Source organism: Lissotriton vulgaris, chromosome 4_1, assembly GCF_964263255.1.
Source record: "Lissotriton vulgaris chromosome 4_1, aLisVul1.2, whole genome shotgun sequence".
In the NCBI taxonomy this organism is placed as follows: domain Eukaryota; kingdom Metazoa; phylum Chordata; class Amphibia; order Caudata; family Salamandridae; genus Lissotriton; species Lissotriton vulgaris.
Genome location: NC_141691.1, coordinates 1,689,511,777 through 1,689,537,347, shown reverse-complemented (window position 1 = coordinate 1,689,537,347; position 25,571 = coordinate 1,689,511,777).

The following is a 25,571-nucleotide window of genomic DNA, read 5'->3' as shown; positions in this document are numbered from 1 at the left end:
GGTCCCTTGCTCACTTTGCCATTGGATTCAAGCTAGCCTGGCTGATAACGGCTGATTAGCCTGAAACCGGTCCCAGGATGCTTGTTTCCGGTCCAGGGAAGACATGGCTTGGCAGTTCGGGCTACACTGTTCCCATGAGGCACAGGGTCAGACTGATTTGCATATGACCATGTCTGAACTGAGGTGGCGGAGGGAGCTAAAGAATAATGATGGAGTAATCCAGATCAGTTGACTGGGAGTGAGTTCTTGCAATGTTCAACACTCCGTCCATCATCCACTTTGGTTTTGCTTTGTTCGCCCTAAGTTGGCAGGGTAGACAGACCAGACATACTATTTGTCTCCGAAACATGGCTCACCGCAGACTCCTTACCAGATATTCTCACTGCCCTACCAGCAGACTATTACATCCTGTCAGCAAACAGAAAATCAGGAAAATCTGGAGGTGGCGTCGCCGCCATCATCCATAAAGACCATACGTTCACCACCTTACCTTCTCTAGACTTATCAGATACTGAAAACCTAGTTATCAAATCTGATACTGATATAGGAACCATTGTGCTAGCACTGATTTACCGGCCACCTACATCTATGCCCTCCTTCCCAGTCTCCCTGACTGAGCAATTGGCCGGTTTAGTCGTTGACTATGATAAGGTCATGGTAATAGGAGATCTAAACTATTGGTATAATAGTTTGGAAGCCGGACCTCATGCTACAGAACTTTTCGAGCTCCTCTCCAATCTGAACTTCCGTCAACACGTCTTGATCCCCACCTATGAAAAAGGACATATTTTGGACCACATCTGGTCTCACAATATCCCTACCTCCAGCCCCACGGCCTTACCATGCATATGGTCGGACCACCATCTTTTGAAATTCTTCATCACCTCTCAAGGCAACCCAAAAAATCATGCGCCCTCGGGAGGATTAGCCAGGGAATGGAGATCTTTAAACCTCCAAGATCCTATCCACCCTGACCAACTCCATCCCCACCTCAGCCCCTGTTATCAACTCGATGGATAAGGCACACACTGAGTGGCTTCTTTCTGCATGTAACGAACATGTTCCCTTAACCAGATTTGCCCGCGCCCGCCGCATGGACGCCCACAGGTGGTTCTCTGCCGACCTAAAAAAACAAAAATTAGAACTCCGCCAACTGGAGAGGAAATGGAGGCACGGCTACCACCATGAAGATAGATCATCATATACGACAGCTCGCAGAAATTACAAGAGCGGTATCTTATCTGCTAAAGCAGCCTTTTTCTCTGAAAAAATCTCTAACGCTCAAAACAAATCGAGAGAAATCTTCAGAGTCGTAAACGATCTGTGTAACGATTCCAGAACCTCTCCCTCTCAATCACCATCCCAAATGATGTGCAACCAGCTCAATGATTTCTTTAAGGAGAAGATCGACACCATAAAAAATAGTATTCATACTAACCATGTCATGGTAGCCAACTCGGACATTAGCAGAAACCCATACACACTCCAGGAAATCCCCCCCATCGATCCACCCAAATTGCTGGAACTGATGAACCTTGTAAAATCTGGGTCCCCCAATGATCCCTGCCCTCCGCATATACTGAAGGAAGTCTATACTACACTCCCTCAAGGCATACTCCCCCTTTTGAACACATCCCTACTACAAGGAATAGTCCCCAACTCATTTAAAGATGCCACTCTAGTCCCTCTTATTAAGAAACCGGGTGCCGATCCCTCCAATCTCTCCAATTACCGCCCCATATCCCTTCTTCCCTATGGCGCCAAACTGCTCGAAGCCCATGTTACCAGTTGTATATCCAACTTTATAGAAACATCCAACTACCTGGAGCCTAACCAAGCTGGGTTCCGCCAGGCACACTCCACTGAGGCGGTGATCCTCGCTGTCCAGAATACTCTAAGGACCAACGCCGACAATGGAATTCACCAAGCCCTCGTACTCCTCGACCTGTCGGCCGCGTTCGACACGGTGGGTCATACCATCTTATTACACTGTGTCGAACAAGCCGGCCTCAACGGCGCGGCCCTTGACTGGATTAAGTCCTGTCTAACGGACAGATCCCAGGCAGTAAAGCTGGAGAACTTTATAGCACCCAAACTCTCCACCACTTGCGGTGTCCCACAGGGCTCCTCATTATCTCCCCTCCTTTTTAATTTATATCTTAAACCGCTATTGCACTCCCTGAAACACAGGAAAGTCACCATCTACAACTACGCGGATGATTTGCAGCTGGTATTCCCCCTCAACTCCACGGACTCTACTGAGGAACTCCAAACTACCATGCTGCACATCCAGAGCTGGATGGACCAGAACCATCTTAAGCTCAACCCAGGAAAGACCGAGCTTGTACTCCCCGGTAACAGCGCTTTAAGTTGAGGCCCCCACTTTTGGCCGGCCTCGATGGGCACCCCTCCATCCCCCTCTCAGTCAGTGAAAAGCCTCGGGGTCACTCTCTGCTCCGACCTCTCTTTGAAAACCCAGGTTGGAACAGTGATCTCTTCCTGCTTCTTTCAGCTAAGAAAGATCAAGAAAATAGCCCATCTGCTGACTCATTCTGCTCTCATTCAGGTGGTAATCGCCTTGGTCCTCTCACGACTGGACTTTTCCAACTCCATCTACTTGGGCCTACCCCTCGCCCTCGCTAAACGCATGCAGATTGCTCAAAATCAAGCGGCCAGATTAATATTCAAGAGCAATCGCAGGAAGTCGGCCAAACCCCTGCTAGCTTCCCTTCATTGGCTCCCTATAGCCCAACGGATCACCTTTAAGGTAGGCTGCATAATCTTCAAAGCCCTTCACGGCAAAAGTCCAAAGTTCGTCAATCAACTTATAAATAAATACGAACCGACCCGTGATCTTCGCTCTGCCCACTTGTCCCTTCTCTCGCTGCCCACGTTCAAAAAGAAATGACTAGGTGGATCTCGTTTCGCCTACCTTGCCCCAAAAATTTGGAACTCCTTTCCCCTGTCTATTCGGAACTGTACTAAGCTAGTAGAATTCAGGGGAGCTCTGAAGACCTGGTTATTCAAACAAGCGCACGGTTAGAGCATTGTTACCATCTGTCTCTTCAGTTACCATCTGTCTCACTTAGCGCCATGAAACCCCTGGGTGTCCGTGCGCTTGACAAATTCCGAAAAAGATAAGATAAGAAGATAAGAAACCCATCCCAGGATGCTTGTTTCCAGTCCAGCGAAGACATGGCTTTGCAGTTCGGGCTGGACTGTTCCCATGAGGCACAGGGTCAGACTGATTTGCATATGGCCATGTCTGAACTGGGGTGGCGGAGTGAGCTAAAGAATGATGATGGATTAAACTCAGATCAGTTGACTAGGGGTGAGTGCTTGCAATGTTCAATACTCCATCCATCATCCCCTTTGGTTTTGCTTTGTTTGCCCTAAGTTGGCAGGGTATATCCAGATGTGGGTCCCTTGCTCACGTTGCCACTGGAATCAAGCTAGCCTGGCTAATGACGGCTGATTAGCCAGAAACCGGTTCCAGGATGCTTGTTTCCAGTCCAAGGAAGACATGGCTTGGTAGTTCGGGCTGGACTGTTCCCATGATGCACAGGGTCAGACTGATTTGCATATGGCCATGTCTGAACTGGGGTGGAGGAGTGTTCTAAAGAATGATGATTGATTAAACCCAGATCAGTTGACTGGGTGTGAGTGCTTGCAATGTACAACACTCCGTCCATCATCCCCTTTGGTTGTGCCAAGATTTGAGATACACCAATGTTGTAATAAATTCATAAATAGTTCAACTTACATCACCTGTGGCATCTTCTTTTCATTGGTGATGAGGATGGGATGCTGCTAAGGGGACAGCAATTACTGTCTGCAAAAATTACTGGCATTTGGGCTGTGGAGGGCAGACTCATGACAATGTTTATCCTTTGTTGAATGTCGGACAACACTTATATCCTCTTCGTATGAAGAGTTAGCATCTATTCAGTCCTCATCTGTATTCCTGTAACTGGCCATCCCATGTATTGAACGCGTAACCCGGACATTGCCTCTAGTTTTTCGCAACCAATGCCAGCACAGATTCATGAGGACTCTTGCTGGTTTCTCTCGGGCTATGGATAGCCCATGGAGTCTTGGCTATATGGTTGCTACCAGTGAATGTTTTTAAACTTCTTCTCAAGTCCAAGCATCAATTTTCTCATCAGTTAAGTGTTTGAAGTGAAATGTTGGTTTAATAGGCAAAGAATCTTTACTTTCCATTTTCTATAGCTGAGGAGCTGTACTGCAGTAAACGTATAACCTCTTCTTCATTTGTGTCATGGGGAAAGGATGGCTGTACATCTATGGATTAATTCTTCTTCTATGTACCTTGTGTGTCCTATGCAGGGGCATGAGCATGAACATTATACATTTTAAATTTGTTAACTATGAATGTCATTAGCAGTTTCATTCACTCAAAATGAAAACAGAATGAGAGGATATGAGACGTGAACAGGATTTTAAACAAATCAACATTGCACAACATATATTTTTTTTTTATAAATTAAGTGCTTTTGGAGTTCACTGACACAGTCAAATCGTATATTCTGACTTTATAAGTATGAACATGGTTACAACACTAAAAGACCTGAATTGGGGTGTTAAACTGCTTTGATCAGTTGTTTGATCAATGTCCATGTGAGGGGTAAGTAAGATATTATCTGCCTAAAGCAATGTTATTCATTTGTTAGTTGCTTAGTTGATGAGGTTAATTATTTCCTTGGGCAGAAGACAATGGGATGCCTTTATGAGAATGGTAACAAATAGACAGAGTACATGGTGTTTTCTAATGTGAAAGAGGCAGGCATGCAACTAGAATAGTTGACTTTCCGTATGGAAGTATAATAGAGTAAATTTACCCTGGTGATCAATGTGCCCAATTCAGAATTTTTACATAACTCAATACATAAATGTTGTCTTAGTCTAGCCAAGGGCACTTTGAACATCTAATTTTTACTTTTGGGAATCCTTGTTGTGCCAAATTAAGTTTAGAAGGGTGTATACCTGTTGTCTCTTACTGTTCAGTCTAAATGAAGCAAAGACTGTATAATTACTTCCCCAAGTCTCACTACATTGTGTTCCATTAATCCAAGCACTATGAGACATTCTCACTGTACAATCTCTCTTAAACATTTTGGCTTCTTCTCCAAATATTAGATTTTTTTGCAAACAAACCATATGTGGATGAGGTGAATCCAGGTACCAAATGTATTATTGCACCAATACCACCAACAAACATAGGTATATTTCTCAGGCCAGACATCAGTACTCAATGCAAATTAGGACTATATATTTTACTGGACCACCCAATGATTTTTCCTGGTACAAGAGGATTAAATGTGGTATTTTACTACTGTTGGTATGTGTGCCAGAAATATGTTGTTCCAGAGCAAGAAGAAAAAGGCAAGGACGAATCCCAGGTGCAGGGACTTTAAAAACATAGGGGCATATTATCAACAACTAGCGATATTTATCGCTAAATAAGCTCAGCGAAATTTTTTTTATCGCCGCGCATCGCTGGATTTTATTGCAGAGATTACATGCTATTAGCAACGTTTGTCTCCAAAGCGATAAAATATCCAGCGATAGCGGTGAAATGCGTGAATATCGCTGGAAATCCAGCGATATTCAGGCATTATCACTAATAGGGACTTAGCCTGAATATTCACCTCCCATTGGATATACAGGCTATGAACTAGTCTGAGCAGACGTTATTTTTCAGCGATTCTCGTGCTTAGAGCAAATTTTTTCGGCGCTACGCCTGCGTTGATAATAGGCGATAGCGATGTTAGCGACTGCTTTCAGTCGCTAACAGGTTGGGTATGCCCACTTTGCATGTAATTAGCGAGAAATATCGCTGAGATGCAAAACGGGCCCCAAACCACTCGCTATCACCTAAAAGCTGTCGCTAACTGATGTTAGCGACAGCTTGCCAATAGTGAGATGAAATTCTTGCCGCTTTGCGTCCGAAAACGGTCGCAAAAGTGGTGATAATTTCATTTTGCCTGCCTTGGTAATATGGCCCATAATTTCTTGTTCTCACTTGTGTCCTTCAAAATGTTGCCTGTGAGTGCTGGGTCTTTGTTTGGAGGCCTACGAACGTGAAATGGATGTGTGTCTCATTCTGTCTTGTTCTCTGAGTAGGTTGTGCTGATTTTCACCTCACCTTGTTTTCATGCCTATTTGGATTGTGATAATAGAACCTGCACTAGCTATGTCGCCTTTGTCTTAGATGACAATTTGAAAGTGTTGTAAGGTTCTTAAGTATCCATGACCTTGACATCTAAATGCCTAAGATCAACTTTGAGATCACAAGGCTTTTTGAACATTGTATTTACTTTCAACCTTCTCAGGTATTTACAAGAAGCAGCTATTCTGTTGCTCTCCTACATCACTGTACTGGCAGATTCCATCTCTGTCACTCAATACAATTAGTGCTCCAGACCTCCCTTCCAGTCAACTGGTTGCACTCATAAACTCTTTGTCTTTCACCTGAGTAATTTTGTCCACAGCAGCAACTGACTGTTCATTGGAAGCTATTTACTTAATACCTGAGTAAGCAAGATTGGTTTCCTAATGTCCATCTGCTGATGCTTGTTAAAGGTGGCATAAGTTATTCCTATGGGTCTGGGTGTATTACTGAATACAATGTACATTTAAACATTGTTATGATTTAAGGGAGCAAATTGATGATGATGAAGTAAATAAATGCATGGATTCCCTCCCATGTAATGGACTGGGGTGTTGTAGCGGCACTGCCACTTTGTGATGTTGGATTCAGAAACCATGTGTTTGTCAACTGAACCCAAATCTATATTGCCAAGAAGAACTTCCAGGTGTAAATGTATCTCCTTTTGTCTACAGTTTTTTTTGTGCAAATACTTGAATGCTATGGGTGTAATGACTCCTGACTCAGAGAAATACTGTACAGACTCGTGCCATATCAGGGAAAATCTACTGAAAACAGGGTGACTGTTAAATATTTTGTAAAGGCAATGATAACATGATGATTCGATAGATTTATGAAATGGAAGGTGGCAGGCGATGGCTTCCGGTTCAAGAGTAACCCTTTTAAACATGAGTTAAAATTAAGTTTACTATTATTTGGGGAGCACAATTAAATTTTTATGGGAAAACAGTATGCCCTCCTTTACAGACAGCAACTTAGAAATCAAGGATGTTTCAATAGTTCATTATACAATTGCACCTTGTATTTTATATTGATCGCTCTTTTGCAATAGTTGAATGAGCTTGATTAATTCTAAAAAGAATCTGATATAATGCACTTTTATTTTATATTTTAGAAATTTGATAAGGAAGAACACTTTGCATTTCTCTATAAATACACAGACAATACTTTGGTTTCTGATGTGAATTTGAATTCATAATTCTTTTTGGACTAGGCCGTCTCTGCAGGGTCACGCACAAATCTTTTTGACTTTTTCCCTCCACTTTTTGCTCTATTAGTTTTTGTTCTCCTTAGGACTCTGTGCTCTTTACCACTGCTAACCAGTGCTACAGAGCGTGTGCTCTCTCTTCTAAAACATGGTTAAATTGGCCTATACCCAATTGGAATATTTAAGCTACTTATAAGTTGTTTGTATAGTGGTATACGATATACACAGGGTCTTTTTATAGAAATGCTATCTACGGGGGTGCAGCACCTATGCTGCCACCCATTTAAGTAGCACCTTAAAACATTTCCCATGCCTGTCAATGCAGTCTGTATGCAGTTTTAAACTGCCTTGTCGACTTGGCATTAAACCTCCCTTGACAAGCATGAATTTCCCCTTTTATTTCAGATGTCACCCCTAAGGTAGGCCTTAGGCAGCCCATAAGGCAGGATGCTCTATAATTCAAAGGTTGGACATGTACTTTTCAGTTTTACATGTCCTGATAGTGAAAAACGTCTAAATTCGTACTTCACTACTGTGAGCCAACCCCTCCCACAGGATACCATTGGGGATTCCTTATTATGTTTAATACGCAGTAATTTCCAATTGGTAGCAGGTATATAGCATGTTTGGTGTCTTCTGAATTGTAATGAAAACCCCTATTTAATGGGAAAGATGGGTTTTTGATTACAATTTTGAAAATGCCACTTTTAGAAGGTTAAAAAGTATAATAGTATAGTCTGAAGCACTCCAGTGTAATCCTTATTATAATACGTGTGATAAAAGTGGATGATGAAGGTGTGTTAATCCTCCTGGGTGAAAGGAATTATATCAATGATAAGTTGCGCTATCCTCCACAAAAGAGGGGCGTCCCCCACTCGCATTTGGCTAAAGCATGTAATGCAGTTAAGAAATATTTATAAAACGGATTTCAAATCAAATTTTATTCTTCTTTTGTTAATGGTAATTAATTTGAAACTTCTTCATGTTTCTTTTCATAAACTCATTTCATTTTCCTAATGGAAAAATACAATATCAACACAATATATACTGTGCTCCAGGTTGCCCAATGCATTATGGGGCGCAGCCCTTCCTCAGGGGCATAATATCTGCAATTTTTAAAGGAAAATTTCGGCCAGTCGCCACACATGACCTTAAGTCAGTTTATTCACTGTAGTTAATGTACAAGTCTTACGTGGGGCTGTCATACTTTTTTTAACATGCTTTTTTCACCCAAAAAGTGACTCCAGCGTGCAACAGTGAAAACCAGTTACAGTGAGTGATAATTCAAATCACTATTTACAAAAGAGCTTGCTTTTGTTGAACAAATATTCTCACAGTGAACATTTGTTATGGACTTGAAAAAGAATGCTCTGAAAAGTGGGTAAAACATGATCCACGAGCTGTAGTGGCTTTACAAATAGTTAGTATCGTGCATAAGGTTCTTGTAAACAGCTCACGGGAAAGATGCTTTTGTGTGCCCAAAAAGTGTATGAACACTAAGTTGCTAGATATACACTTACCCAGTTTCTATGTTGCGTGGGTTTTTTTAACAACAATTTTGATGGTTCACATAGATTGACCTAATTAAAAAAATGTGAACACATACTTAGTAAGAACGTCGTATCTCTAAGATTATGAAGTGATGAACGGTTTGAAAACAAGCTCCTTACTTGGGGGAATCGTTAGCGGTGAGTATTGCTCACTTTCACAACCCTTCTAGCATCACAGTTCTATTCTAAAAAGGAAAAGGTAAGGGCTAAGTGTAGCGTTCTAGTAACACTGTGTATAACAGAGAATAAAATAATAATATCCAAACATCTTACCCGAAGTGGTCACGAGTCGGGTTTACCAAAAGAGTTTGGTGCATTCACGTGTAAGAATTGCGAGATGATAAGCGCCATCGAATGGGCACAGTTGTATAAAGCGTAATACGTCATGATGTCAGGTGACGTATAAAGATCGAAGAATGTGTAGCTTCAATGGGTTTCGAGCACATCCTGACTCTCAAAAAGGGTAATAAGAGAGACCTTTCTAGTGACACTGTTTAAAGATCGCACAATAATAGGCACCATTAAGCGAGGTACCATTGTATACAACGAGGTATAACAAGATATCACGTGGTGTATACAAGTAGAAGAATCCGTGGTTTGGAGCTGTCATGATCCTTATTGCATGCATTGGGGATGTATTTCAGAATATAACTCTTGGTGTTTGAAAATACGAGATTAGTGATTTATTTAAAAAAATGAAGCATGCCCTATTGTAAATGCTATTTACACAAAGATTTGTCACTCAAATGTGTCATGTTAAAGTGAAAAACAACCGCCACAAAATAAATCCCGTCTAAACAAAAAACATAAATAACATGATGATGCTCATATTTCTACAGCTGATAGGTTATCTTCTACTGAGGATAAACAATAAAACTGATTCCAAATGTTCAATGCTGTGGAATAATGAACGGTTTTCAGTGTGAAAAAACATGATGTACATGGATGCATTATGAGGCTACCAAATGTTTAACCAATGTCTCAAAGAAAACAACTGAGTTCAAGTTTTTTATTTAGTCCCTTTGGGCTTACGGTATTCAGAAAATATAACCAATGAGTTTCACGCTGCAAGAGATGCTCTGTATTGTTATGTCCTTGAATGGGTTTTACTTGTTCTAAAACACACAAACGTAGTTGGCTAATATTATGCTTAAAATTATTAAAGTGGACCGCCACTGGTGATTTCTGTTTTTTGGGGTGTGTTGCTATTGTGTTCGTTCATACTCATCTTCATTTTTCAATGAGTTTTGCCAACATACGCTAGTCCACAAGGACAATTTCACAAATATATTGTATTTTCACTATTGCAAGTTGCTGTAACTTTCAATTTGATTGAAATTCCTGTATGAGGGTGTCTGATGGTATTTTCCTGCGGTACACCGCATTGTGGCACTGACCACTTTGTTTACACTCTACGCATGCAGGCTCCTTGAGAGCCAAGGAAAAATTAATGTCCTTTACAACACTGCCATTTCCATGTATTATTTTATTCAGATCTAAGTGACACTCTCCCATTTTACAGGACTCAATTGTGCCCTTGATGTTTCCCCGATTTACCAAATCAGTCCTCGAACTATAGAGTTTATCCACTCTAAGGTCAGTTCCTCTTGCATGTTTCGGACCTCATTTCACATGGTCTGACGGCCACAGCATGTGTTGCCATGCCCACTTCACCACCATATCGCCGTCAATACCCCAATCCACTACCTTGTATGCACTCCGCAATGTATAACCACGGTTTTCATCGGCCACTGCAATTGTAGTTTCTTCATCACTCGGTACACGGCGGCTTTCATTAGTTCCTTTGCAACGTCATGCGGTACTGCACTCATTGATAATTCTATAGATCTCACATCTTCTATGTACCCACGCATTGATAACAACATGGAATACCCGGCCCCACACCGTTCTCTTCAGTGCATGGCAACGTTCATAATCTGAGTTTTTAAACAAGCTTGATCTCCTTCTCACAACATTCCTTCTGCCTTTTGTTCCCCCTCTCTTCCTCCACAGGCAGCTTTTTAACATTCAGGCATGTAAATTAAACCATCCTGATGTTGATTCCATTCTTCTTTTAAAAGGGATCGAAACGTCGTCGACATATGGAATAGTTTCACACAGACAACCATTGTGTTATATTGGTGTGATAACTATTATGGATAGCTTGTTTTGTATTCTCATTGACTCAAAGCTTCCTTTTTCCTTTTCTTTTGCCCGAAAATCTTAATGTTTATTTGTATGTTAGTTTTGTTCTCATGTACTGGATGCAGGACTGTATCCCACTTTACTGTTGGTTGCTCTTAAAAATGATAAAACATTAAATTGATTAAACTATGTGTCCGGCTGGACACTGTGGAATATAGTACTTATTATAGTCTATATTTATTTAATTGCTCTAAATGATTCTTTAAGGACCATTGTTTTACTTTAAGATTGACACCCAGGGTCCTTAACTATTTTTTGGGTTCCCTTGTTCTCCTCAAACACATGTGAATTTTAGGGATCATGTATAGGTATGGTACTGCAGGATTCTTTTTTAATAGATATTCTTTGTCTTTCGTGGAGATACTTCCATTATCCAGATATTGGTCTCGGATATTTATTAGGATTTTTTGGAACTCGAATGTCGGATCAAACTCCATGGGTGTGTAAGTATTGGTGTCACTCACGTGTTCCTCAACTTTTTCCATATAGTAGCAGGCATCCAAAATAACCATTTATCAGCTTGACAGATGGAAATTTCTGTATTTGAAGAAATTTGTGTAAAAGCTTGTCTTTCTTTCTGAGTAATGTTTTTAGATCCCGATTTAGGTTGCTTGTAGATGTTTTGTAACTCCTTTTTTATTACTGTTTCAAAGGCATCTAAAACGTTATGGCTCACTGGGGCCAAGTACGTGCTTTTAGATCTCAATCCAAGTAGTGTATTTGCCTTAGGTTGTGTGTGCTCTTCAAATACTTTTGAAAAAAAGTGTCATAAATGAATGGTCCACATGAATTTAAACATGCTAATCTCTGTGTCTAAACAGTTCGAGTGATTTTTGGTACAAATGAACTCATTTTTTGAAGAGTCTCTATCTAAAACTTGGTCAATTGGTGCTTGGAAATATTGATCACAAGACTCTTTGGATCCGAGTGCCCTTGGCTACTGGTTGTTTGATTATTCCAGGATCCCCCCCACCTCGTCTGGTGGCCTTTGGCCTTTCTCTAAAACAGGACGGGTATCTGTTATAAGTGATGTGGACGGACCTGCATCCTCAGTTGTTTCTCTGTTTGTATCACTCGGTTGTTTTGCTTTTTTGATACGTTCTTTCTTTTGATCTGTGATCACTCCGTTGTGTGTCGTCTGACGAGGAAGCATCCATGTCCGAAAATATTCCATACTTAGGTTTTTGTTGACGTCTCTGGGTGACTAGTCGATGCACCCACACAATGTCATACGAGAAAATAGCCAGAACCACTGATCAAAGAGCAGATACATTTGCATTTACGCTCATTGAAACTCAAAAGATTTATTCTTTAACTGAGGAAACAAGGAATATCAGTCAAAGCACAGGATCAACTCAGTCTAATTTAAAGGAACTTTTGTATATCTCAAAGAAAACTATAAACCAACGATTATACGCCAGTACGCTTATGAATACAGAGGGGGCTGTGGATCTCTCTAAAATACACATTGTGCAAAAACAACACAAAATCTTCTGAAAAATGGCAAGTTATTTTAAACAAATCCTCATTAGACCTCATATTGCTAATAGTTGAAGAACTGGCAAAAGTATTGGAAGACCTCACAAAGAAACTCAACAACTGCAACAGGAACTGAGTGCCATGATGTTGAAAGACAAGATGGACAAAATGTTAGAGGATCTTAATCAACAATTAGACAAATACACTAAGGAAATCAATGAGAGGAAAATCAGGAAATTTTGTTGTGACACCATGGACTATAAATTAGGGGAGGTATACAGTTGGGCTAGAGTATGAAAGTTAGGAATACTTCCCGCTAATGATTCCCCCAAGTAAGCACCTTGTTTTCAACCCGTTCACCACTTCATAATCATAATCATACTAAGTTCTTACTAAATATGTGTTCACATTTTTTAAGTAGGTCCGTCTATGTGAACCACCAAAATAGTTGTTAAAAAAACCCATGCAACATCGAAACTCGGTAAGTGTATATCTAGCGACTTAGTGTTCATACACTTTTCGGGCACACAAAAGCATCTTTCACCTGAGCCGTTTACAAGAACCATATGCACAATACTAACTATTTGTAAAGTCACTACGACTCGTGGAGCATGTTTTACCCGCTTTTCAGATCATTCTTTTTAACATCCATAACAAACGTTCACTGCAAGAAATTTTATTCACCAAAAGCGCGCTGTTTTGTAAATGGTGATTTGAATTCTCACTTACTGTAACTGGTTTTCACAGTTCCTCACCAAAGTAAATTTTTTGTGAAAAGAGCATGTTATAAAAAATCATGACAGCACCATGTAAGACCTGTACATTAATTACAGCGACTGAACTGACTTAAAGTCATGTGTTGCGACTGACCAAACGTTTCCTTCAAAAATTGCAGATATCATCCCCTTGAGGAAGGGCTGCGGCCCGAAATGCTTTGGGAAACCTGGTGCCCAGTATATATTGTGTTGAAATGGTATTTTTCCATTATGAAAATGAAATGAGTTTAAGAAAAGAAGCATGAAGAAGGTTTACATTAATTTCCATTAACAAAAGAAGAATAAAATTTGATTTAAAATACGTTTTTCAAATATTTTTTAACTGGGTTACATGCTTTAACCGAGTGCGAGTGGGGACGCCCCTCTCTTGTGGAGGATAGCGCAAGTCATCACTTTTAGAAGGTTGTCATTTTCTTGATGTTTGCCCTTTTGTGATTGTGGCACCTGTCTTGAGTCACATGACTGGGTATTACTGCCAGACTTTGTGAATTCCCTCCAGACAGTCACATAATAGAGGGATTAGGTGTGCCTTAATAGCTTATCTGCTGGCAGGATGAGGTGATGGAGCTCAGCAAAGCCCCACTTGCAAATGAATAGGGAGTGCTCTGCCCCTACACAAAGTACCACTCACCTCCCTGTTGTCACTACAGCCAGGTTGGAACCAGGGCAAGGGAGTCAGGAAATTCTATTCACTTCAAAGCCACTGTCTAAAAGCTTCACCCGCCTTCCAGAAGGAGGTCACCAGGGCAAAGAAAGTCATCTCAGACACAACTCTTCAGTACACATTTGCACCTCTTGCTACTCTGCCAGGAATAAAGACTGCTGTGTTGCTGAAAGACCTGCCACTCTGCTGAACTGCTGACCTGCTGCTGTCCGGCTGTTGCGCTGCTGAAGTGCTACCTTTTTGCCCTGCTGCCCTCTTGCCTGGGCAAGAAGAACTGGACCTGCAACTTCATCCTGAACCCAGGGCTACCAGAGTGGCATTAAGGGCTAGTCTGCTGACCTCCTGATCTGAATCTCAGAAAAATAAAAGACTCCTGAACATCCTGCACCAGCACCGGGACCCAGCTGAAATGAATATGGCTGAGATACCCGCCACCCCCTCTCAACACCATCATCCCCAAGAATTGGGAAACCGGAAACAGTTCTTGAACTTTTTGAAGGCGGGAAGGGAGTTACCCTTCCCGGCCGTATTTATTAAAATATGAAACAAAAAATAAAACATTAAAATAACAGTTTCATGTTATGTACAATTTCATTTCCACATTACGATGTTTGGCTAACCTTAACAGATCTCTAATACAAAGGTTCTCCTAGCCGAACTAACATCCTACAAAACATTTGACTTGAAATTGTACATCCTAACGTTAAGGGCCAACGGCAAGGTCGTAACCGGTGTCCGATCCCTAAACCAGAAATACCCCCCTCACTTGTGAGAGGAGCGACCGCACAGAGGCGTACCTCAAGTGCATCTACCAATTTCCCTTTGTACTTGACGGGGGCCCCAATAAACTCGACGCCATTTAACGGTCGTTCGAGGACTCGTGTGAGGTGTCTAAAAGGTAGCGTAAACCCCCTCCCGCACCCCACACAACTTACCCATCTGCCGTCGCAGATGTCCTGGCCCTGGGAAATTCCCCAGGAGGGGCCGTAGCCCCTCCTATCCAGGAAGGGGCCTTGACCACCTTTCCTTTCCTTCCGGCGGCCTCTCCTTAGACAGGACCGCCTCCCCATTGAGGGGCCAATTGGCCACCTCTCCCGAGCGCTCCCATCCGTAATGGGTGACGCCCCCTCATAGGGATCTTCGAATTACTGCTCACCGATCATGACCTTACCGCCCGACCAAAATAAATACGACAGTTCTACCTAAGTTACTAAGATTACAAAGCAAACATCACTTATTACCAAGCGTAAATACTGATCAATCCAAATTACTTTATTTGCAAAACATACTGAAAATAACCAATCTTTATTGCATTTTAAGAAATTTCACGACAATCATCACAACCTGTAAGAAAACAGAGAAAACAACAAAAAAAAAGATACTATGTCAACTGTATTCACAACGAATCGCTGTCCTCAGGGGCTGGTGGGTGGGTCAAAATTGGCTCTTCGTTCCGTCTCGAGCTCACGTGCAGCGGGGAGGTGCAGCTTCAGAGCACAGGAACAAGAGGATGCTTTCTTGGCTTCCGCTCCTTTTATCCGTCTTCAGGGCGGGCGTAAACCCGCCCCCGCCTGCCTCCGAGGGCGTGGCCGGCCGCGTCGGTGTCTAGGCCAGCCCACTCTAGGGCGGGAAAAAGGCGCGCCCCGGCTACGCCGCTTCGGGCATACCAGCCGAGACTCGCCTCCCACCCAAGATGGCTTCCCGGGGGGATCGTGGTACTCCACCATACGTTCGGGGGGACCGAATGGTCGCCCCTTTCCATATGGCTGAGATACCCGCCACCCCCTCTCAACACAATCATCCCCAAGAATTGGGAAACCGGAAACAGTTCTTGAACTTTTGGAAGGCGGGAAGGGAGTTACCCTTCCCGGCCGTATTTATTAAAATATGAAACAAAAAAAAAAACATTAAAATAACAGTTTCATATTATGTACAATTTCATTTCCACATTACGATGTTTGGCTAACCTTAACAGATCTCTAATACAAAGGTTCTCCTAGCCGAACTAACATCCTACAAAACATTTGACTTGAAATTGTACATCCTAACGTTAAGGGCCAACGGCAAGGTCGTAACCGGTGTCAGATCCCTAAACCAGAAATACCCCCCTCACTTGTGAGAGGAGCGACCGCACAGAGGCGTACCTCAAGTGCATCTACCAATTTCCCTTTGTACTTGACGGGGGCCCCAATAAACTCGACGCCATTTAACGGTCGTTCGAGGACTCGTGTGAGGTGTCTAAAAGGTAGCGTAAACCCCCTCCCGCACCACACACAACTTACCCATCTGCCGTCGCAGATGTCCTGGCCCCGGGAAATTCCCCAGGAGGGGCCGTAGCCCCTCCTATCCAGGAAGGGGCCTTGACCACCTTTCCTTTCCTTCCGGCGGCCTCTCCTTAGACAGGACCGCCTCCCCATTGAGGGGCCAATTGGCCACCTCCCCCGAGCGCTCCCATCCGTAATGGGTGACGCCCCCTCATAGGGATCTTCGAATTACTGCTCACCGATCATGACCTTACCGCCACAGGCCCGATAGTTGACCGGCTATCCGGACCCCCCACAAAACACTCCTACCTAAAGGTCATGCTGTAAACTCCTTAACCATGCTATGAAGTCTCCTATGAGTAACTCGTTCCCCACCCGGGACAAATGAACACCGTCCCCCAAATACATACTGTCCCCTTTGATACAACCATGCGAAACAGAATGCAGTGTATTTGAACGAAACAATCTACTCACTTTGTTATTTATCTTCCTTACTGAATGATTTAATGCAGTAACCGAAATAGCCCCCCGCCACACTTTCCGTGGGATCATATGGGACCATGCAATTGTGCACCCTGGAACTCTCCTTGCCAACCAACTTACTGTGGAAAGCATTGCCTCAAGAAGAAGTCGTCTACCAGTGGCCACCAGATCGTTACCCCCAAGATGGACTATGATTATAGACGGCGGTGACCTTGTCCGCTCTAACAAACCCTCAAAAAAGAATTGAAACTGGTCAATACAGAGCCCGCCCTTTCCGTAGAAGGACACCCTGTACCCGTATTCCCCAGCCACGTGAATCATATCACCTGCTTTGAATACGTCCGCGGCACGCCTCACATATGAGTGGCCCACGACCCACACCTCCTTATTCGCAGACGGTGATTTCTGACCGCTGATCCCCAGGAGTCGGGTTGACTGTACAGTCCGCCCCGCTTCGTAAGCTTGCGTAACTGAAAATCAAACAGAAACAAGAAGCGTGAGTATATCATTACAGCTTCACAACATGTGCAACCGCACATACCTTTTATAACAGTTCGAGGACCAACGCCCCACACGTTTTACTTGTTCCACACTCAGACCCCTGGCTGTAGCCTCAGTAGCAGCCCCTATCCGAAAGGAATGGGTCCCGAACTCGCCGGGGTTCAAGCCCGCGGCAGAAATCGACATCGCAAGCACCCTCTGGAACTGAAACCTCGTCAGTGGGGTGGCGTCAGCGTGTCTCAAGAAGGTCCCCCCCCCATGCTGCAACCCTCTGCGCCAAATATTCCTCTATGCATACCACAGGGCACATGGAAGACCCGGGGATCCTCTGAATGATTACACAGTCCCCGATTGCACCTTGATCGGATTTGGACCTAACAAATGAGACCGTCATCGTCTCCCCCCTGACCTGAATGTGCTCCCGGCACAATCCCCCCATCGTATCCCTCTTGTTCTTCGCCACTAGTTCGCTTACCCGCATAGCCCCATGGAATGCTAGCGCAAATGCGGCTCGGAATAACACAGTTTCATACTGGGATGAACATGTTGCAGGGAGTACGGAGGATAACAGGGCCAACCTATCCAGACCTATCGGGTGCCTCTCATCCACTCTGCGACCCTCAAGGCGTTGCCACCCACGTAGCGCTTTCTGCACAACGAAAGACGCTGTCGGGTCCTGGATCCCATGAGCCTTTGCCATAAAGGAAATGGCGGCCCGATGCCTCTGGGCCGTAGCTACTGATTTGCCTGCCTGATGTAAAGAGAGCAGAAATTGTACTACAAACTCTTCCTGACCCCAAAACTCTCCCCTAGCAGTACCCAAAAAGGCCCAATAGGAACGGAACGCCCCTTCATATGCCTTCCTCGTCCTGGGTGCTAAACTCTCTCCCACGAGGTTTTGTAGTTCGGGGCACCGAGAGACCAGAGAGCTTCGGGAAAGGGTGCCGCCACCGGGTCCGCTGTGGGCAGAAAACCCCAGAAGGCCTGCATACGGAAACGAGAAAGCGCATCAGCCGCTTGGTTCATCACCCCCGGCACATGTCTTGCCCTAAACAGTACATTCAGTTGCATGCATAACAACACAATCTCCTTGAGCAGTCTCAGAATCAATCTGCATCGTGCTGCCTGACTATTGATACACTCAACCACGGTCATGTTATCAGACCAGAACACCACAGAGTGATCACGGAAACCCCCGGGCCACGTTTTCAGGGCCACCAAAATAGGAAAAAGTTCGAGAAAAGCAATGTTACTCGTCAACCCGTACTCATGCCACCATGACGGCCATTTTTGAGCCGACCATTGTGTACCAAATATGGCACCAAAACCTATACTCCCCGCCGAATCTGTCCAAAGGCCCAGCTCCTCGGAGGACACCGCTGGTTTGTTCCAGAAAATTCGACCATTGAAATCCGCCAGAAATGCCAACCAAATGAGCATGTCCTGGCGAACCTCTGCCGAGAGTCTCGTGCGGTGATGTCCTTCCTTCAGGCCGACCATGGCTTGTGCAATCGAGCGGGAAAAGGGGCGCGCCATTGGTATCACTCTTAGGGCAAAATTCAACTGACCCACCACCTGTTGCAATTGATGCAGGTTTACTTTTGTTGCACAAATACATGTCTCAAGGGATAACCTGAATTTCAACACCTTTTCCTTGGGTAATCGAAAACAACCTTCTACCGAGTCGAGCTCGATCCCCAGAAACTCGATCAAGGTCGAGGGCCCCACAGTCTTACCTGGCGCCAATGGCACACCAAATCGATTCATTAAGACACAAAATTCCTGTAAAGCCTGTCCACACTCAGGATCCCCGGCTGCCCCCAAAAACAGAAAGTCATCGAGATAGTGCATAACATGTTGAAAACCTGTCTTCCTTGTGAATACCCACTGCAGAAAACAACTGAACTTCTCGAAATAGGCACATGAAATCGAGCACCCCATTGGCATACATCTATCCATGTAATAGCGACCCTGAAACATGAAACCAAGAAGACGCTGATCGTCTGGGTGTACCGGGAGCAACCGGAACGCTGACTCGATGTCTGATTTCGCCATCAGCGCCCCGGGCCCCAGGCGATTCAACATGGCTACGGCCTCATCGAAAGATGCATACCGCACTGAACACACTTCCGGGTTTATCGCGTCATTCACGGAAAGACCACGTGGGGCTGACAAGTTATGTATCAGCCGAAACTCACCCGGGTCCTTCTTGGGGACCACCCCTAGAGGGGAACAAACAAAGTTAACAATCGGTGGCAAATCGAATGGACCGGCAACACGACCTCGAGTCACCTCCTTCCCAATCTTTACCTGTACCACCGCCGCGTGCTGCAAGACCGACAGTTGATTCTTACAGTTTGCTACACCCTGAAAATCCCCCACTGGGATGCGGAAACCATATGAGAACCCGTTTCGCAACACCCCAGCGGAAGCATGATCCGGGTATTCGTTGAGCCAAGGAATCATTGCCATGGTATCAATCGGGGTAGGTAAAGGCGCCCCTCGGACTATGTCAGACCTGTTTGGCGCCTCCCTTACCACCGTTATCACCCGTTTTGGCTCTGCACAAGGACTCTGGATGGGATGGCTGCCCACACCCCCCACACTCATGTCTGAATTTGCATGACCCCTGGGGCCTCGTACATTTCCCTCTGTTAAAATTCCAACAGATCCCCCTTTTCCCTGTGTTGCCACTCGGTTTCGAGTGGTACTCATTACCTGCACCCGTCCGAAAGGGCGTCCCAGAGTTTTGGCGGGAAGATTCTCCTCCGTTACTCCCTACCAATGGTACCTTCAACATTCCTGTACTCTCCATTTTTTGCCATGACACGGAGTCGTAACAATCCCAAGTCAACAATGGGTTGTGTTCCTTAGCTTTTCTAAAAAGATTGTCATAGCAGAACCACTGATTGCCCCCATATGCCACAAAATACTCCATAATACGTGACTGATAAATGGGTAACTCGGTCAGCAACTCGGGCCTGCGCTCGCCCATGATGGAGGTAAATATGCCCCACGCTCTGCCCCAAGTACCAATGTTCTCGTCAACCTTAAAGGCGGCCATTTTTGCGCGCCAAACACTCGGATGCATGAGCTCCTTTTGGCTCTTCACATGCTCTATCTCGTAATGGTCGGTAAGCAATGAAAACATGTTTACATACTTATCCGCCCAAATCAATTCCTTAATTTCTAGTGGGACATGCTGGGCAATCTTCTCCCTTCGAGAAGGTACAGACCCCTCCCCCGCAATCGGCAATGGCCGCTTACCTGAAGTAGACCCCGTGCTTGTCGCCGAACTTGGGCCTGCTGTACTTCCAGCCGCCGGAACCTGTGGGGGAACAGAAGATGTTGCCTTCGCAGCCTCCCTAGATTCCCGCAGCTGCCTCATTACTGCCCGGGCGTCGTCAGCCGTGGCGCCCTCGCTATCTTTGCCCAACCACGCTGCCAATTGTGCCGCTAACTTGGGGGGCATATCCTCCCTGTTCACGGGGGTGACCACCACAGGAATTGGATTCCCCTCTTTCGGCACCGGGATTGGCTCCTCACGTGGGGTATCGGGAACCGGGGTGTCTCCCCCAAGTGCTCCCCTCTGGGCCTCTTGCTTTTTCCACCGGGGACTGCTCCCTGCAAAGGCCGTTTCGGTCCTCCCGCCCCGTCCTTAGCCTCCACCTTTTTCTTCAGATCGGCTATCTCCTTCATGAGCATGCGGAGCATCTGCTCGGTACCGACCCGCTTTCCTACTTTCTTGGGCATTCTCAGACGGGATATCTGTAAGACAAAAGAAAGATTACAACGCTCAAAATTGGCTCTTCGTTCCGTCTCGAGCTCACGTGCAGCGGGGAGGTGCAGCTTCAGAGCACAGGAACAAGAGGATGCTTTCCTGGCTTCCGCTCCTTTTATCCGTCTTCAGGGCGGGCGTAAACCCGCCCCCGCCTGCCTCCGAGGGCGTGGCCGGCCGCGTCGGTGTCTAGGCCAGCCCACTCTAGGGCGGGAAAAAGGCGCACCCCGGCTACGCCGCTTCGGGCATACCAGCCGAGACTCGCCTCCCACCCAAGATGGCTTCCCGGGGGGATCGTGGTACTCCACCATACGTTCGGGGGGACCGAATGGTCGCCCCTTTCCATTCTTGATCTCCAAGTGGTGCCCCTCAGGTCCTGGACCCTGGTCTGGCCTTAGATATCCCTATTGAAGTTTTTTGGCTCTTCACAACTGTGAAAGGGCCCATTCGCCCCAAAAACTCATCACCCGCACCACCATTCAATACGAAGTTCTGGCAGCTGCCTCTATGTTCTGCAGCACTGACCACTTAAAGGAACTGCCAATGCAAAGCTCCAGCAACGCCCGTCTGTGAAACTTGACCTGCTCTTCATGCTACTCCAGCAGCATTCAATGATGTTTTCCCTCTTTCAGCTGGTCTAATCTGGTGACTGTAAACAACCTGTGCTCCATCAGGTTTGACCTGCACTTGAGACTTTGGCACAGTGCAGCATGATCACATACCCATAGTTGGAACTCTGTGCGTTTTGTTATTTTCACAAAAACGTTAAACATTCATAAATCTTGTTCTACGGATTGGATTTTTTTCTTTTTGGTGTCAAATGGTTTTGAAGCATTCACTCTATTTCTCTACATTTGTGTGAGATTTTTCTTGCTTTGTGTTTTCCCTTTATTACTGTTTGTGTGCTGCATAAATACTTTACACTCTTAAGTTAATCCTGACTGCTTTTTGTGCCAAGCTACCGGGGTGTTAAGCACTTGCCGATTCTATGACTTTTTGTGGGTCATGGTTCACCACTGCAAGGGATTGTAGCTTTCGCTTGACCAGGGCTCACACTTCAGTCAACCAACAACCCAGTTTCTCACAATTGTGATATATGGAATGTCAAATATAGCACAATTTTAAATCCTGATTTGTGTGCCCTTTTTTCATAAAGCCTAATTTCATGTGGTGTGCTTAAGTATAATACTAATTACCAGCAAGACATTATGAGGCCATGACAAAACCTTATAGAATGTGCAGGCCCTCCCAACCCAGGATGTGGCCAATCTTAGCTTCTCTCTGCAATTTTCCTTAATAAATTCTGTTGTACCTCTGTTAATTTGGAGGATTTATGTTCCTTGTCTACAAATTGCATCACATCATTTATTGCATTATGATACTATGTAAACATTATTAAACCTCACATGATCACTAATCAATGCTTGAAGTGAACAGTGAACTCAAATGCTGACTGGAAATGTTGACATATTAGGTAGATAGTTCTGGTCCTTCTTCATCTGATTTAAGGTAAGCGGAGACTTTTGTTTTTACAAAAATATTATACATTTTATGTGTAATGAGATATGCATGTTATTTACATTATATCGTATTTCCAGCATACTGAATTAAACCTGCTGCTATCACTGGCTTTTGACAACAATGTTAAAGATGTAAACTTAAAAAAACAGTTGAATTTACTGCAGTGTGGTTGTTTGCCAGCTCTTCGGCCGCACATAGCCAATATTAGTTTTGGAAACAGCTGATTTCTGTTGTAAACCTCAAATGCAGTCTGGGGGATTGTAAAAGCTAAAGGCCAAGAGGAGGTTTTATTTGATTTTTCATTCAAAGTAAAATCACCTTTTAATGGTAGGTATTTTCCACTGCTTCATTTGTAAAATGATTAGTGCTGGTGCACAAAGGTACCGATTCATAAAGGGACTCGTAGACGTTTGGTCAAAGCTTAGACCAAACGTCTAAGTTTGCCTTTGTGAATCAGTCCCAATTTTGTTTCTTCCAGAAGCCCAGAGCCAGCGCTGTTGAATGTCATGGTTGCCAGATACCAAGGCTGTCTACTAATCACTCAGTCTTGTTTCTTTCATACACCACCCTACATTGTATGCCCTTTTCTCACATTCCTGCAGGCTCTTTTTCATTCGAACTGTTTCCCTTTCTCGCCATTTTTCTGTAATTCTCTTACTCCTTCTTTCATCCTTTTATGGCTTTCTATCTTGTGTTCTGGAGAAAAGTTTCATACATAAAAAAGATAAGTACCAGACCTCACAAGCATTGCAAATGCAATAGGTCTTGCATTTGTTACGGTTAGAGCTATTGACATTGTAAATGGCAATGTCTCCTATCTATGTGTTATGGAGAGTATGTATGTGGAGTGTAATGGAAAAATGTGGTTTGGATGTTCTTAGTTGTGGAATTATGTGTCATGGAATTGTGTGGTGTGGAGTGTATTTGGGTAGTGGAATTATGTGGCATGATTTGCAGTGAAAATATGTGGATAGTAATTAAGTGGTATTGAGTGTACCAGAAATATGTGGAGTGGTATTGTGTGTTATGTAGTGTAATTATGTGGAATGGCATTCTGTGTTGTGGAGTGGTATGTAGTGGAGTTTAATTACGTGTTGTACTATGGAATTTTGTGGCATGAGGTGGAATTGTATGAGTGGATAAGGGAAGTCTTAATTAGGTGGCATAGTTGGCTAAATTATGCAGGAAATGCAAATTATGCTGCCTGAAAGTGCTACATGTTATGATGGTATTGATGGAGCAAGGTTTCGCACGTAAAGTGACTTTCTTGGATTCAACCCTCTCAAAATTATGAGTAATGTATTGACCAACATATTTCGTCTTATTAACAAAGCAAAACACACATCTCTAGTAAGCTTGCAAATGTGTTTTTACTAACCAGAACTTGATTAACCCAAAATGGCCACCGCAACACTGGAACATTTCTGCGCATGCGCCTGTCACACTCACGTGACATGACGTACTTACTACTTTGGTGGGAAAACTTTGCTTCTGCGCACTAGAACTAAAGATGGCTGATCTATCTTCTCATGCGCTATTGGTTGCATTGCTGCTTTTACTAAGTTTCTTGTTCTACATGATCCCTAATGTTGTAGTTAAAATAAAGTAATAGGAATAGAGTAGAGATAAGTGGTATACAGTGCATTCATTTATAAAAGTTTCTAAAACTGTTTCTCTTTGACTTTGCTATTAGCTCGTGTTCTGACCAATCGAGTACAATGATTTTTCATCTTAGGTCCTGAAACTGGGCATGTGCCGAATTCACCCGAGTTTACAAGCCATGGCATTGAATTTCTGCCAACTCCTGACTTGCTAGAAGATGTTCCTGGGAACTCGAACTCCTGAACCTCCAAGAGGATGTCAAATTATGCATTGTATTTACTATTTGAACATTCATTGCCGGGTGGAATAAAAGTGCATGGGAAAATAAAATATTGGGCGGGAACATTGATCTGAATATTGAAGAGCATGACCTCATAACTGGTTTGGTGTGATGACCTCTCCTCGTCTTTTGACCAATCAAATTGAGGTAATATACACATTTACAACATTGGGGGGTGGTACACTGCCCTGGAAAATGGTGTAACTAAGGTAGGCTTAGCTAGTTAGATTGTCTGACTTGTCCAAATAGCTGACCTGTCACTGACCCAACGCACTTAATTGGCGATCGAGAGCAGAGGTGCTGGCGGAGCACTCTGTCAGAAGATTTGATAACCCAATCGGGGTCCTGTGAAGGAGTTCGATAACCCAATCGGGGTTCCTGAGAGAGAAGATTTGATAACCCAATCGGGGTACGACCGTTAGCTGCAGAGAGGGGTGTGACGCTGGCATTGCACTTTAGCGGTGGGTGCCAGTCCTGACCTGTGGTCGTCCTGTCCTGATCCAATTTGGTTCGTACTTATCCTGATTCTGGTATGCACCTGTTCTATCCTGTTGGCACCTGCACTATCGGGGATCCTGTCCTTTATCCTACCCCGTGGCCAGGGTTGGTCTTCACACCATTCTAGGTAAATATAAAAGTTGTAGTGGGTATGTTAATGCGCTGTTTGCCTTTTCTTACCCTTCCTGTGTTTCAATGCTTAAAGAACGTTTCATGATATTTTCACATCATTTTATTCTTAATTGATAAAGCTCTGATTAATCTAGTATGGACATTGATATTTAAAGAATTATTTGGATAATGCATTTACATCTTTCCAGAGTCTGTGGTTATTTTATGAGTGCAAATGTTTAATGCTACATATTTTCTTGCTAACTCCCTTGATCCCTTGGGACTTTAGGTACCGGTGACTAGGATTGGTAAATCAAGGTATAGGTCCTAAAGTAAATACTGTTGGTTTAAGCATAGGTTTACCTGTTCAAAGTGTGTATGTGTTTATGGGCCCAGGTGAGTATGGTGAAATCCAGAGCAGGTGAACCCGAGATTTATCAGTATTTTTTGTAGCAGTTAGAT